The 10,948-nt window shown below is 42.0% G+C and overlaps 1 long non-coding RNA gene and 1 other non-coding gene across 2 annotated transcripts; one reads left to right on the top strand and one right to left on the bottom strand.

Moving 5' to 3' along the window:
- The first annotated feature begins 108 nt into the window (after positions 1–108).
- trnae-cuc (transfer RNA glutamic acid (anticodon CUC)) lies at positions 109–180 on the top strand. The gene has a single exon. It is a non-coding gene; the product is annotated as a tRNA-Glu (tRNA).
- Positions 181–1,819: 1,639 nt separating this feature from the next.
- LOC112487262 (uncharacterized) lies at positions 1,820–10,369 on the bottom strand. Its single transcript, XR_003050194.1, has 5 exons — positions 10,010–10,369; positions 6,724–6,807; positions 6,212–6,363; positions 4,301–4,542; positions 1,820–3,872 (listed from the first exon to the last, which is right to left on the bottom strand). It is a non-coding gene; the product is annotated as an uncharacterized LOC112487262 (long non-coding RNA).
- Between the last annotated feature and the right edge of the window lie 579 nt (positions 10,370–10,948).

A 10,948-nucleotide genomic window follows, 5' to 3' on the forward strand; every position in this document is an offset into this window, starting at 1 on the left:
GATTTTGTGCAAATATGCATTTTATTTTAATAATAATTCATAACAACAATGAGCTCTATGTCAGGATCAATAATGTAATGTTCATTACACAGCTCAGTTAACACAGCTTCCCTGGTGGTCTAGTGGTTAGGATTCGGCGCTCTCACCGCCGCGGCCCGGGTTCGATTCCCGGTCAGGGAACACTAGTTTTTGCATCTGTTAAATATCACATTTTGTATTAAAACAGCACCAAAGTGTTATTATTTGTATTATTATTGTTGTTGTTTGGCAGCGTGGCAGTCCACAAAGAATATCCATTAAAAACAAGGCTCGGTATTATTTTTCCATTTTAACCAAATAAGATGATTTTATTTTTTTATTTTATTTTCTGCAGAATATCGCCGTCTGCTGGCCAAAACAACGGACTGCATTGTACAAACGTTTGGCAATCGTCATAACGTGCTGAATTTATTCCTTAAATATATTATATTTATATATATATATTTTATATATATATAAAAATTTTACTCCACATTTGGTGAATTTGGTGAAAGTGGTGAAATTCCTCGTGGAACATGAATAAAATAGAGTTCTTTCGATAGAAGAACAGCGAACAACAACTAAAAAAGTAATAATAATAATATGTATACTTCATTATTATAGTTTTAATTCCAGGTTCAGCAAGCATTATTTTCTCATAGAATTTTTTGACAGATGGAAAAACTTTGAATTTGTACTAAAACACTAAACCATCCTATTACTAGTGTGGTTGCTATAGGGCAATACGTTTTTTTTTTATTTAAAATGTTTTGATTCAGTCATTTCCTGAGTGTTATCTTTCAAAATAAAATTGTTAGGCCTTTTTTCCCGCTGTTTGCAGAGCATGGCTTTATATGGAAAAAGCGTTGCAGTAAATGGCACCACATTTTGTGTGTTGATCACAGCAAAACATTATCCTAATAATTTCCCGAAAAAGTCTTTTTTTTTTAAAATCCAAGATCCAGTATGAGTTGCTCCACGCTGTGTGGTCCCAACTTCAGCCTGAAGAGGGCACCAAGGACTGCGATGAAGCCCAAGAGAAGCTCCACGTGACATTGGCCCCCGGTAGGACTTGTTAGGAATCGCTCAGGAAGCCAACTGCCCGTCCATTCAGGGAATTATACTGGAGATGACAAACGTAGAGGGGAAGCATGTGTTTGGGGACACCTGGATAGAAGTAGACCTGATAGACCTTCAAGCCTACGTAGGTCTGTTGATTCTAGGAGGAGTCTATCGCTCAAACAATGAGGCTACAAAAAGACCCTGACCCTAAACCTAGAGACAATCCTAATTAACATCTGAATCCGAACCATTATTTCAACTGTACGTATTTAACTTAAAATAGCTTTGTTTGTTTGTTTGTTTTTCTGTAGAGAAAGATTTAACTTTACTTGTGCTGCATGGACACTTTTGATGAGCAACTTCTGTTTAGTCCAACCTAAAAAGTAAAAGCTTCATTTGTACAGAACCTGTTTCTGAAATGGGACAGAGATAATGTTTGTGGAACTTGGGTTCTCTTTAAGGTGGGAAAGACAGAGGTCCGAGCAGGAGGCCCGCTGATTGGACGGCTCTGGAGTTAACCAGTTCCTGGCTGGCTATGTATCTTGGCAGTTATTTTGACAGGCGCTATCATTGTGAGAGAGGAGATAAGTTGTCTTAGGGATCGCCATGGCGCCTGTGTGTCCCTCCTCTGGCCTTTACAGACTCTCGTCATCCCTCTGCACTTCCCTCTTCTCCCTGTGAACACACAGATTTGTGTGTGTGTGTGCTGGGATTCTGCTGTACGGTTTGAAGTGGGGTGTGTGTGTGTGTGGGGGGGGGGTTCAAAACCTACATGTAACTTGGAATAATTGTCATTGTAGTCGTTTGCATGCTAGATGACTAGAAGAACGATGGAGAATTTTTAGAACATTCTTATGATGGCTTTAAAAAAATATATATAGACATGTGCAATGTCACAGTACAAAAACTATAGTTTTTAAACTATAAAAAAACTATAGAAATTCTGAAAACCAAAAGAGGAAACTCTCTGCAGTTTTAGAAAGCACTGTCTTGTCTTTAAAGATCCAGGTATTTAAATATGAATTCTTCTCTCTTTTTACAACTGCACTAAAACAACAAACATCACTAGAAATATAATTTAAAATAAATCAGTTTAAATATATATTGCTAAGAAAACAAACAAGGCTATGGTTTGTCGCTACAAATAACTCACCAAAAATGCTCAGGTGCATTTTTAGAAAGTGCTGTCAATAAAAAGTGTAACATTTCATCCAACCTCTCATCGCTGCAGTGAAAATATCGTTCATATTGTTCAGTGTTTTGTCTGTGACAACAAGAGCACTTTATCTCTCTCTGATCCCCGGCACAGGCCTTGAAAAGATTTAAAATAATTTTGCTCTGACGTCACACACTTCTAGCTTAGACTACTGCCACGATAACCTTAAGTACACCGTGGCAGCGAGAAGCCGCGGAACCTAAACAAACGTGGAAGGATGTGTCAGACAAATGATGATAACTGATAACTGGAACTTTGGGTTTTATATTCTATCATAACACACCAGAGCTGTAATGAGAGGACGGCAGGGATGTGCTGTGTGATGTGCAACGCTCAAATAATTAAGCAAACAGTTAGAGAATTAAATGAATTACCATCGTGATTTAAAGGCGCAGCTCTGACCCGTCTGTTAGAGGTCGACGCGGCGAGAAGACGATCGGCTGCCATTGAAAAGGTCACTGAAAGAGATAAAGATAAAGGTGACACTGCAGTGGTAAATGTTATTTGCTTTGTTTTTTTCTTTGTTTTGTTTATTTTCTGTGACATTGGTATTGTCTACTCATTCTTGATGTTAATGTCAACTCAACAAGATTATTTTTCCAACATTGTCTTAAGTGTTTCTAAACAACTGAGATACGCTTTGACATAAACATGGATGTTTGGATCAGTAAATGGATTGATAAAAGTTCAGACTAAAATTTAAGGAAAGTGCAAAAAGTCTGTCTTTCTGACTGTTTTAAGTGAACGCTGTTCAAAGTAGATGCTTAAATTCATGAAATGTATTTTTTGTGTTGGGAATGTTTCAGAAAACTGACGCCTTCTGTCACAGAGAGAAGGTGATTTTATATTTAGAGATGGTTCTTTTCTGCTGTTGTCAAAGCAAAAATTAGCTGAGGTGTGTGTGTGTGTGTGTGTGTGTGTGTGGGGGGGGGGGGGGGGGGGGGGGGGGGGGGGCCCAGAGATGGATGCATCACACACTAATGAGGTAGATTTGATGGAGACATTTACAATCTTCACGGTGGTCTCTCCTAGACTGACTTGGAGACCACCAGGAGGTTAACAACCCCCTCACACACACTCACACACACACACACACACACTCTCACACTCTCACACACTCGCTCCGTGTCCACGTGCGGCTGAAAGAAAGAGAGAAAGAAAAAGCAGGGAAAGAAAGTGACGGAGACGGCTTTCCAGCAGCGCCACTACGCACGCTGTCAACCTGCCACGCTGGCCGACGCACCGCAGCCGTGACCTTTCACCTAGGAACTGGAACAGCAGAAGAAGGGTTATCACCGTGGCAGTTTTTTTGCGTTTAAAGTGGAAGGTCCAGACCGCGCTGGAGCCACTCTGTGAGGAAGGGGCAGACGGTGGACAGGGGAGACGGACGCTCACAGAAACCCACCTTCCTGCAGCACTCGTTAGTGTGTTTTTTAATCACATGACTGCAGCAAACAGTGCACTGTTGTTTACTCTGCTTATCTCTGGTGTTGTAACAAGTCGGCGGGAGGGGGGGTGAGGAGGGGGTGGGGTGGCACGCACTCGCACATGCATGGATTCGGCTCGGAAAAGTCACCTAGGAAAAATGGAAAAACCAAATGTTATGAAGTTTTCTGACTACACTTCAAGTACAACGAAAATAAGGAGAAAGAATCGTTAAGTCGTAGAATAATGAATTATTTGTGGTCGGGAAATCCTCTGATCTCATCTGCCATAAAAAGGCTTGTCCAGTACAGAAAAAACAATACAAATTCAGCCTCCTCCTATTAGCTCATAACTTAGCCATTGAAAAGGGCTGGGTGACAAATAACAGCCGTAAATTCATAAATAACCGTGTCCAGCAATTTATGATTGGGAGATAAGTCGACTGTTGCCTTGAAGACACGTCAGATAGAGTGACTATGTGAAAGGTAACATGAGTGTGTGTTCAGCCAGGGTCTTTTGATGTGTCTGTAATTGTGTGTGTGTGTGTGTGTGCAGTCAGACATGCACTCCCACTCTTACACTCTCAGACTCTGGTCAGTCAGAGCCAGCGCCACATCAGTCCATCATCACAGATACGGCCCGCGGTGAGATAGCAGCTCTGGCGGCGCAGAAGACATTTTGTCCACTCTGTCATGTTTACTTATAATGATAAGCTTTGATGGATTCTCCACCAAGTATGGACGCCGCGGCCCACTCCGTCTGACACACACGCAGGGGCCAGATCATCCATATTCCATTGTGACGTTCCAATTAGGTGAAACCTGCAGGACGTATGAAAAAAAAATCATTATTAAAGGAGTTTAAAGATTATACATCACTGGAAAACAGGTATTTGAATCATTTTGGTTCAAGCAGAGGCCAACAAACTGTCAAATATTTGGAGCAGAGGTTTGAAATCTCATGTTTTGGTCTAAATCCAGAACTGAACATTTTTAGAGAAAAAAACAACTTCTTTTTTGTGACACTATTTGTCAGCGTCCACGCTGCTCCCTGATCTGTTTCCTCAGCCTGTACAGTCTTTCTGTTTATTTTAGCCTGGCGTTCGTCCAGACAACAGACTTTAGTTTAGTCCACATGGTCCGGACCAATTAAAAAGACTAATGAGGCCTGCTCTTATCACGTCTGCCTCCAGAGGGCAGAGAGGACGGCACTGAGTCAGACACCAGAGTGGAATACCAATGAACTACCACCTACTGCTGCCTGGAGGGGGGGGCGGGGTGGGGGGTAATGTATGGGTCTGATACTGTAAACTAAATATTATGAGTAATTAGCAGCAAAGACATCAACTACTACTGGAATATTTTAAAACCTTCAGTTCCAGATAAAGAAAAACAGCCTCGAAGAATGACGCTGCCATGACTGAGTCAAACTCAAGGCCCGGGTGCCAAATATGACCAGCCCAGTTCCTTTGTCCATGAAGCTGAACTGTTTTACCTGATAATTTTTTTATTACACAGAGCAATGGACAATATTCCTAACTTTAATAAATAACAATCAATTTCAGAAACATTTATGAACACGTTATGGAGCTGTTCCATCTGTACAATCTACCATGTACAACCGGCCCTTCAAGGGCAACTGTACTGCTCATGCCCCCTCCCCCCCCCCCTCTACGGGGGGTGTTTCACCCCCCGCTGCAGAGTGTAACTGTAAATAATTTGCACTGAATCCAATAAAAAAGTGAATGTAAAAAAAGAAGCATCTTCTTATGAAGGTGTCATCATCAGCACAGGCCTGTGTTTCCTTTTCCCTTCAGTGTCAACACACTTTCATTCTCTCTCTTCCTCATCTTCTACTCCCAGTGTCCCTGGCACACCATGGCCACTGCTCAGTTTAGGGAGTGTGTGTCTTCACAGAGAGTGTGAGAAAAGTAGGAGGCGGAGGATAATCAACTCTGAAACAACGCTCGCTCTTTTTTTCGCATCCTACCCTTCCTCCGCCTCTGTCAAGGCCACTCTTCTCTTCCTCCTACTCCCTCAGCCAACAGGAGGTCAGAGAGAAAGAGACAGAGACCGAGCAGACCACATGGTAACAAATCTTCTCCACCTTCCCCAGAACGACACACTGATAAGCGTGTCTCCACTCGTCATCCCAACAACATCTGACACACGTGCGCGCAGATACGAGGAAATATGGGAATCTAAGTGGCAGAACGATGGTTCGTTTCACTCCCGTTTACTGTAAACTTTGAAACATAAAAAAAAGAGTTTGGGGTTTTGATGAACTGATAACGCCTGTGTGAATGTATGTGTGTGTTTGCACTTTGTTGGGGAGGGCTGCACCTGCAGCTAATGATGTGAAAAGCACCAGCTTTGCTGCAGCCTCGGACTCCACTCACTCCCCACACATCAAACTTGCACCTGTTGACTCCGCTGCTCCCCTCTGCCTCCCACCCCCACCGCCCTCACCCCACGCTCCCAACAGACTCACGTTTTCAAGCCATGACAATAGCCATTCCACCACTCGGGGCCAAGTGGCTCCTTAACCCAGTCTTGGGCAATTAATTCCTCTTCCAGTGAGAAAACGTGGACTAATTCCATCCCTGACATCGTCATCTCTGAGCCTGGCTGCAGCCACAGTCACTGACAGAGATACAAGAACAACTGACAGATAACTGACAACTGACAGCTAAATGTATAAATATGAAAAGTGCTAATTTAAGACACCATATGTTCAGCTTTTAGAAATTTCATATTATTTTACACTTTTTTACCCTCCAAAATTACATGTTAAACACATCAGAACTAGTGTTTACAGACTGAGTAGAATAATGCTGAGCATCCAGCGTTTGGTGGGGCTGTACTACACTATCAATTTTTACTTTATTTTTACTCAATTTATTTTATATTTCACCATGTACACTAAAAGAGTCTAAACCTTACATCTACATTCTTCTCCTTTTTTTTCTCTGAACTAAACAAGTTCTAATATTTCACACGTACCCTCAGAGGACGGCTGCCTTCGCTGCTTCTTCTCTGGATCCTAACGGAACCTCCATCCAGTTCCACTGAAGAACGTCCAGTTCCCTTTGGTGGAGAGTGACAGAGAGAAAATAAAGGATAAGGGCAGAGTGACCGCAGCCAATCACAACAAAGTATAAAGGACCATTGAAAAGACCAATGTATTTACACATGTATGGTTCTGTCGCATTTATGTTTTTGGCATAAGTTCCCTGAACAAATATATCCTTGTTTCTGGTCACAAAAAAAAAACACAACAAAGTCAGAACTAAAAGTTAAAATCTTCTTAAATTTGATCAGCTATAAATTTTACATTTAAGAAGAATACTGACTTCTTGTTGCTATAGGTAGTTTTTTTTACTTTAAAGTCGGAATATGGATTTTTCTTGCACTCTAAATAACAATATATATATGTAATTACATATATATATATATATTTTAAAGTTCACTTCATTGTATATTTATAGAAACTCTCCTGTAAATTTACAGATCACCTCAAATTCTCAACAACACTCGAGCGATTTATTGTAACATACTTCCTTACGTGTGTGTGTGTGTGTGTGTGTGATTCTGTGGTGGACGTGCGGGGCCACCGGGTCGATGTGGGCTGGGCCCCTGGTTCCCACAGCCAGTGTGGAGGCAGCCTCTGCCGCGCTATCAGCCTCCGTCTCCGGCCCCCCAGCACCAGCGGGCCCCCTGACGTCAGCCCGGCCTGATAACGGGGTCCGCGGCCAGCAGCAGAGGAGAAGGGAGTGGGTGAGGGATGGAGATGGAGGGATGAGGTGGAAGGAGAGCAGGGAGGAGAGGGGTTACACTAACAGAGGATAAGAGCAGGAGACAGATAAGCCAGAGCAGAGTGTGGAGCCTCTTTGTTTTCCAGTGCTCCTCCTGTCTGGTGACATCTCCTCCTCCTCCTCCTCCTCCTCCTCCTCCTCCTCCTCTCTTAAGCTCCTTTAAGGCCGCTTTCAAAAATGACAAATTCAACGTTGTAGTGGTCAAACTGCGGTCCTCGTCCAAACAGAAACGTGGCCTCTGTTATCTGTGTGCAGGACAGACCCTACACTGAGGAACTGTTCCTCCTCCGACTTCCTCCTCATGTTTTTGTTTTTCAGTACGAGTGTTTTCGGAGAGGGAGGGGCCAGCGTTTGATTGACAGACAACAAGAGTTTCTGACATTGACGGGAACCTCCACACACTTGTTTCCAAACCTACTGGATCTCTGTGATTGGCCACCTCCCCCCCTCCCCCTCACCTCCTCGCTCTCTGTTCTCCTCAGAACACCTGAGCCACACTGACACTTCTTTGACCCTGTGCATGAACTCTGCCTGAACTCCTCCAAGACACCGCGGTCCATTGTTGTGATGATGTCACCTCACCTTTGCCTAACCTGAGTCTTACCCCCAACCTGCCCTCGTACACGTACGAACAAACAGCATCTGGCTGCCACATCACGCTGCTGCTAAGCCCCATGTATCAGCGTACTAAACACTGGCCCTGCAGCGGTGTGTGTGTGTGTGTGTGTGTGCGTGTGTGTGTTATTTGCTCTTTGTGTTATTTGCTCTTCAGTCCTCCTCTGGCCTGCGGACTTTGGCCGCAGCTTATCACAGGGAGAGGTCCTGGGATCCCTGAGTCTTCACTGCTAAAAATACATTTGGCCTCGCTCACATGTGCACACCAGGGAAGGAAACTCAATTTCAAATGGACGCCATATTTTGTTGGGCCTGTGAAATATGTTTCGATGGCATTTAAATCGTTCCTAGAACAATATTATCAAATTGAAGTACTTTCTGGGTTACCTTGAAGTTACTTACGTAGTACTTTTTGGCCAACTTTCTTCGTTATTCCTGTGTTACTTATCTCCAGCTTCGTTAGCTAACTTCTAGCGATTGCTAACACTTACTCTGAGGTATTGTGGTTATAGTTATGTCGGCTCAGTCTAGCATTGGTGCTAATTTAGAACTTACCTCTTAGCTAACCTTGAGCTTTACATCTGATATGTTAGCTAACATTTATGTATTCTCGGGTTTGGTCTATTATATTATATTATATTATATTATATTATATTATATTATTCAGGGCTCAGTATAACATGTTGTCTGAGCTTTTGCTTTTTAACAGCCAACTTTTTCCTTTCTTGCTAATTTCCAATAATTTAGTTATTAATCTTATTGTTGTTTTTTTACAAATTTTGTAACCTTTAGTGTTTGCTAATAATTGTAATTTGTAAGATTTCTCTTATTTTGTTTTTGGCATGGTTTTCATCCCAATGCCAATTTGTTAGCTTTTGGCTATTTGAGGGCTATCTTTTAACCTTATTTTGGGTCTAAAACATCTCAAACTAAAACTTTTATAAATCTGTGCCCAGTAATTATAATTTCCTAACCAAACCTAATTAGAATATATGTCTAAATGTTATGGCAGACTGAGTGGTTTGAGTGAGTAACAGCCCCAGAGTGGAATTTCAAATATTAGCATACGAGAGTTGAAGAAAAACCTACAAACGTTGGAACAAAAGACATTTTGATAATTGCATCCTTATCATGTGTAATCGAGTGCAGTGTGATGTGTTTGCGCTGCTCTTCAAAGAGCGTGAACCTGGAGTCCGAGTCAGCACTTCAGCCCAACACTGATGAGAACCTGCACCTGAAGAGTTAATCATTCCTTCAAAAGCACACTCCTGGATCATGCTGAATGTGAGTGTGTGAGTGTGTGTGTGTGAGTGTGTGTGTGACTCCATGACCTAACTTGGTCAAATCCATTAAATCCACAAGAACAACATGGAGATTATTCAGAATAACGTACAAATCCACTCATTTTAAAGACTGTGAAGTCACTCAAACAAGAAAATAAATTAAACACAAACATGTTTATTGCCTAAGTCAAGTTAAATCTTCTCAACTCTTTGGTAATGATTGCTTTCTCACACTATATAATTTATAATTTATAGATAAGTTCTCGACTAAAATGTGAGCTGAATAGAAACTAATAAAGATAAGTTCTCGACTAACAATGAATATAAATGTGAGCTGAATAGAAAATAATAAATACATATTTTTGGGTGAGGACTCCAGGGTGTCAAGTAATTTAAAAAAAAACAATTTATTTTGATTTAATAAACTTTTATCATTGCGTTCAGCATGCTACATGATAAAAACACTTTTAATCAGTACAGTATAAATACATTTAAAAAGCATTTCATATTTAATGTTTTTATTGATTGTGCACTAACACTAAAACATCTAGATGTTAGATAAAGACTTGGTCTTACCTTCTCTGTCTTCCATCACCCGTTCAACCCCCTGTGTTTTCCAGGTGTTTCCTCCTAAACTCACTCCCCACCATAGACCTGAAGGTGAACAAAACAAACGCCTTCTTTTTACTCCGTTTCCAGCTCATTTACTCAAATTTAGATCAAACCAGTGGAACAAGTCAGTGGTCGATGTGAAAACACACACACACACACACACACATTGATCAGTGTGTGTGTTGACCCAGACTGGTGTCACATGACTGAATGGTAGCTGATAACTGTGATCACATGGACAAAGGAGACAAACACAGAATTAACAAAGATGAAAGTCTGTCTGGGAACAGAAAAGTGGATTTCAGCAAGTTCACCACGGAGCACGAAGAGAATGATGGATGTGTGTGTGTGTGTGTGTGTGTGTGTGTGTGTTGACAGTGTATTCTACCTTCTGGGTTTTCCTGCCCTTTCATATGAAGTCTTCTTCCTGGAGACACAGAGGAGTCTGGTTAGTGTGTGTGTGTGTGTGTGTGTGTGTGTGTGAGAGGAAGAGGGGCCAAAGTAAGTCAGTGACCCCCAAATGATTAAATCTCTGCCCCAGTCAGGACGGGGACAGTTTTCCTGGTGCCTGGTTCGAACACACACACACACATAAAAATGCAAACACACAATAACACACATGCACTGACCCACAAACGTACAGGTACACACAGACAAATAAATGCTCACACATACACATACACTGACAAAGAAAACAAACACACACACACACACACACACACACACCCACACACACACACACACACACACACACATATACTGCTGTCTTCTACATTCCTGCATCTCTATCTGGTCCTTCACCCAACACCTCCTCATTCATACACACTGACAGCACACACACACACACACACACACACACACACACGGGCTCTGGCCTGTGTCACTCTGAGTGACAGACACAGG

Source organism: Cynoglossus semilaevis, chromosome 7 (genome assembly GCF_000523025.1).
Source record: "Cynoglossus semilaevis isolate Cse_v1.0 chromosome 7, Cse_v1.0, whole genome shotgun sequence".
Classification (NCBI taxonomy): domain Eukaryota; kingdom Metazoa; phylum Chordata; class Actinopteri; order Pleuronectiformes; family Cynoglossidae; genus Cynoglossus; species Cynoglossus semilaevis.